The sequence below is a fragment of the Salmo salar genome, chromosome ssa25 (genome assembly GCF_905237065.1).
Source record: "Salmo salar chromosome ssa25, Ssal_v3.1, whole genome shotgun sequence".
NCBI lineage: Eukaryota > Metazoa > Chordata > Actinopteri > Salmoniformes > Salmonidae > Salmo > Salmo salar.
Window position 1 is genome coordinate 33,910,145 of NC_059466.1, and position 6,085 is coordinate 33,916,229.

The following is a 6,085-nucleotide window of genomic DNA, read 5'->3' on the forward strand; positions in this document are numbered from 1 at the left end:
GCCCTCCAGGACATCTACAGCCCCGATGTCACAGGAAGGCCAAGAAGATCATCAAGGACAACAACCACCCAAGCTACTGCCTGTTCACCCCGCTATCATCCAGAAGGCGAGGTCAGTACAGGTGCAACAAAGCTGGGACCGAGAGACTGAAAAAAAGATTCTATCTCAAGACCATCAGACTGTGAAATAACGACACTTTAATAATGTGTACATATCCTACACTACTCATCCCATATGTACAGTTGAAGTTGGAAGTATACATACACCTTAGCCAAATACATTTAAACTCCGTTTTTCACAATTCCTGGCATTTAATCCTAGAAAAAAATTCCTGCTTTAGGTCAGTTAGGATGATCACTTCATTTTAAGAATGTGAAATGTCACAATAATAGTAGAGAGAATGATTTAATTCAGCTTTTATTTCTTTCATCACATTACCAGTGGGTCAGAAGTTTACATACACTCAATTACTATTTGGTAGCATTGCCTTTAAATTGTTTAACTTGGGTCAATCCTTTCGGGTAGCCTTCCACAAGCTTCCCACAATAAATTGGGTGAATTTTGGCCCATTCCTCCTGACAGAGTTGGTGTAACTGAGTCAGGTTTGTAGGCCTCCTTGCTCACACTCGCTTTTCAGTTCTGCCTACAAATGTTCTATGGGATTGAGGTCAGGGCTTTGTGATGGCCACTCCAATACCTTGACTTTGTTGTCCTTAAGCCATTTTGCCACAACTTTGGAAGTATGCTTGGGGTCATTGTCCATTTGGAAGACCCATTTGCGACCAAGATTTAACTTCCTGACTGATGTCTTGAGATGTTGCTTCAATATATCCACAAAATTTTCCTGCCTCATGATGCCATCTGTTTTGTGAAGTGTACCAGTCCCTCTTGCATTAAAGCACCCCCACAACATGATGCTGCCACCCCCGTGCTTCACGGTTGGGATGGTGTTCTTCAGCTTGCAAGCCTCCCCCTTTTTCCTCCAAACATAACGATGGTCATTATGGCCAAACAGTTCTATTTTTGTTTCAACAGACCAGAGGACATTTCTCCAAAAAAATACGATCTTCATCCCCATGTGCAGGTGCAAACCGTAGTCTGGCTTTTTTATGGTGGTTTTGGAGCAGTGGCTTCTTCGTTGCTGAGCGGCCTCTCAGGTTATGTCGATATAGGACTCATTTTTACTGTGGATATATATTTTTTCCTCCAGCATCTTCACAAGGTCCTTTGCTGTTGTTCTGGGATTGATTTGCACTCTTCGCACCAAAGTACGTTCATCTCTAGGAGACAGAACGTGTCTCCTTCCTGAGCGATATGATGGCTGCGTGGTCCCATGGTGATTATACTTGCGTACTATTGTTTGTACAGATGAACGTGGTACCTTCAGGCATTTGGAAATTTCTCCCAAGGATGAACCAGACTTGGAGGTCTACAATTGGCTGATTTCTTTAGTTTTTCCCCCAATGTCAAGCAAAGAGGCACTGAGTTTGAAGGTAGGCCTTGAAATACATCCACAGTAACACCTCCAATTGAGTCAAATTATGTCAATTAGCCTATCAGAAGCTTTTGAAGCCATGACATAATTTTCAAGAGTTTTCCAAGCTGTTTAAAGGCACTTTGTTTACTTAAACGTCTGACCCACTGGAATTGTGATACAGTGCATTATAAGGGAAATAATCTGTCTATAAACAATTGTTGGAAAAATTACTTGTGTCATGCAAAAATTAGATGTCTTAACCGACTTGCCAAAACTATAGTTTGTTAGCAAGATATCTGTGGAGTGGTTGAAAAACAAGTTTAAATGACTCCAACCTAAGTGTGTGTAAACTTCCGACTTCAACTGTATATACTTCTATTCTATTCCATCTACTGCATCTTGCCTATGCTGCACTGCCATCGTGAAGATCACGATCAAATTCATCTTCAGAATTTAATAATACAGACTATATTTTTAAATATATATAATTAACTATTAATTTACTATTATTTACTAACTGTTGATATTTTGCTTTATGTCCTGTTTAATTGTAGGAGGACATGTTTCTGTCAGCACAAACGTCAAAAAACAAATGTCTCGACTATTTCTGCAGAGAAACTTACATTCATCAAAGGTTAGTGGTCTATTAAATTACAGATGCATCTGTTTTGTTCCATTATTACTGACCAATATAAGCCTGTTTGTTTATTTTTGTGAAAAGGTTTGGGCTACATTGCTGAAATAGCTGAAACTACTAATTTGAAGGGGTGTCACATACTTTTGTATATATAGTGTATTATTAGATAGAGGGGTAGCAAGGCATACAGAATCTGGCCTGTTGTGAAAAGGTTTGGGCTACATTGCAAGATGTTGTCACAAATATTCCTGTGTTGAAGGGAGGACCAATACACAGCAGGAATGGGGATGCTCATCTTTTAATTAGATATAAAGCAGCATACACAAAAAACAAGAAAGAACAACGAAGGACAGTATCGCAGGCTATACCTAGCAGTGCAAAAAAACAACTACCCACGAAACACAAAGACAAACACACCCTACTATATAGGACTCCCAATCAAAGGCAACTCAACACACCTGCCTTCAATTGGGAGTCCAACCCCAATTAACTATACATAGAAAAACAACCCTAGAACCTATACCAACCACTAACACACCCCACTACACCACACACAAAACCCCATAATACAAAACAAATATACCTCTTCCACGTCCTGACCAAATATAATACAACTAATACCTAAATATTGGTCAGGACGTGACAGATGTGCATAGTCTACATCAAAGATTGCATTGCATTCAACATTATTTTACATATAGCTTAGCCTCCATAACTGTTTTACATAAACAATTAATAGGTCCTCATTATTTTAAAATGGCAATCTCAAAAAGTAATATAATTACATAATTACCTTTCCCATATGTTACGGAAGCTGTGCTCTGTGATTCTACTCATGATCCAGAGGGATACAGAAAGTAGGTTTCCAATTGATGTCATAAAATGTCATACTATTGAGATCATGTTTTGTCTCTTTTTTCTTATTGACACAAGGCAAGACAATAACACCCACCAAACACACAATCCCACCATTCAACTGTAGTCCTTGTCCTTTTAGGGTACAATAAGGCACACACATCAGCTCAGTGTGTTTACTATGTTTTAATTCAGTATGTTTACTATGTTTTTAACTCAGCATGTTTACTATGTTTTTAACTCAGCATGTTTACTATGTTTTTAACTCAGTATGTTTACTATGTTTTTAACTCAGCATGTTTACTATGTTTTTAACTCAGTAGTTATGTGTCTTGAATATCTGACTCTTGATTAAGTGTAAGAACAGATTCAGGGCCTTTGGCTTATTATTCTAATAACATATTCACTAAGTAGTTTCAGCCGAGACTGGACCCAGATCAGTATGTGCTTTAGCCATCTCCTCTGATTGTGGCTGCCCAACCACATTTAAGCATGAATTGGATAACATATTTCATAATCACAGCTAAATACTAATAATGGCCTTGTCTGTGTGTTTATGTAACATCTCTGTTTATTAGAGTTCATAAGCATCTATTCTACTGGTATCTTTTGGACAGTTTTTTTGGCTTTTGTTTTCTCTTCAGGTACACAGGTGATTGGAGGACGCAGGACTGTGGTACAGGGGGAGGATGTGGATTTATCCTGCAGACTGATAGAGAGAACACAGGAGCTTGATCAGATAACATGGCTGAAAAGTACTCAGGATGAAAAACATAATTTGATGCATATTTATCCAAATGGGGTTACTGACTTTGTTGTACCAAATGGATTAAAAGGTAGAATCCAGTTTATTGGGAACTCATCAATAAAAACTTGGATCAATTCGAATAACAGCTGTCAGATAGTTGGATGAAGGCACCTTCACATGTATCTTCAATGTTATCCCCAGTGGAGCATACAATACAGAGATACCTCTGACTGTGCTTGGTAAGAACTATGAGTGTGTTGAAATACTGTGTGTATTGTCAATCATGCGCCGAATACAAAAGGTGTAGACCTTACAGTGAAATGCTTACTTACAAGCCCTTAACCAACAATGCAGTTTATTAAAAATAAGTGTTGAGTAAAAAATAGATAAGTAAAAAATGTAAATAACAAATAATTAAAGAGCAGCAGTAAAATATCAGTAGAGAGGCTATATACAGGGGGTACCGGTACAGAGTCAATGTGTAGGGCCACTGGTTAGTCAGTTTGGGCTGTTGAGGTAATATGTACACTACCGTTCAAAAGTTTGGGGTCATCCAGAAATCTCCTTGTTTTAAAAGAAAAGTACATTTTTGTCCATTAAAATAACATAAAATTGATCAGAAATACAGTGTAAACATTGTTAATGTAAATGACTATTGTAGCTGGAAACGGCTGATTTGTTTATTGGAATATCTACATAGGCGTACAGAGGCCCATTACCAGCAACCATCACCAGCAACCATCAATGGCATGTTGTGTTAGCTAATGCAAGTTTATCATTTTAAAATGCTAATTGATCATTAGAAAACCCTTTTGCAATTATGTTAGCACAGCTGGAAACTGTTGTGCTGATTAGAGAAGCAATATATTTGGCCTTCTTTAGACAAGCTGAGTGTCTGCAGCATCAGCATTTGTGTGTTCGATTACAGGCTCAAAAGGAACAGAAAAAATTAACTTTCTTCTGAAACTCGACAGTCTATTCTTGTTCTGAGAAATGAAGGCTATTCCATGCGAGAAATTGCCAAGAAACTGAAGATCTCGTACAACGCTGTGTGCTACTCCCTTCACAGAACAGCCCAAACTGTCTCTAACCAGAAAATAAAGAGGAGTGGGAGGCCCTGGTGCACAACTGAGCAAGAGGACAAGTACATTAGAGTGTCTAGTTTGAGAAACAATCGCCTCACAAGTCCTCAACTGGCAGCTTCATTAAACAGTACCCGCAAAACACTTGTCTCAACATCAACAGTGAAGAGGCGATTCCGGGATGCTGGCCTTTCAGGCAGAGTTGCAAAGAAAAGCCATATCTCAGACTGGCCAATAAAAAGAAAAGATTAAGATGGGCAAAGGAGCACAGACACTGGACAGAGGAATATTGGAAAAAACTGTTATGGACAGACATATCTAAGTTTGAGGTGTTCCGATCACAAAGAAGAACATTCGTGAGACGCAGACCAAATGAAAAGATGCTGGAGGAGAGCTTGACGCCATCTGTCAAGCATGGTGGAGGCAATGTGATGGTCTGGGGGTGCTTTGGTGGTGGTAAAGTGGGAGATTTGGACAGGGTAAAATGGATCTTGAAGGAAGGCTATCACTCCGTTTTGTAACGCCATGCCATAACCTGTGGACGGTGCTTCATTGGAGCAAACTTCCTCCTACAACAGGACAATGACCCAAAGCGAAGCTGCAAACTATGCAATAACTATTTAAGGAAGAAGCAGTCAGCTGATATTCTGTCTATAATGGAGTGGCCAGCACAGTCACTGGATCTCAAACCTATTGAGCTGTTGTGGGAGCAGCTTGACCGTATGGTATGTAAGAAGTGCCCATCAAGCCAATCCAACTTGTGGGAGGTGCTTCAGGAAGCATGGGGTGAAATCTCTTCAGATTACCTCAACAAATTGACAACTAGAATGACAAAGGTCTGCAAGGCTGTAATTGCTGCAAATGGAGGATTCTTTGACAAAAGCCAAGTTTGAAGTACACAATTATTTGTTCAATTAAAAATCATTATTTATAACCTTGTCAGTGTCTTGACTATATTTCCTATTCATGTTGCAACTCATTTCATGTGTGTTTTCATGGAAAACAAGGACATTTCTAAGTGACCCCAAACTTTTGAACGGTAGTGTATATAGTGTATCATCAGAGTGGGGGGTCTAAGTCATACAGATTCTGGCCTGTTGCTGTTTTTAACTTTGTTTTTCTTAAAGAAAATACATAATTTTGTCCCATCATTCTTGTTTATTTTGTAATGAGAACAATGTGTATGTTTCATAACCAGTATAAGGTGGTAGAGCCTTTCAAAGAGGAAGCCTATGAAAAGCCAGGAGTCAGCAAGTGGGTTGGAGACTGTCTCATCCATGATCCAC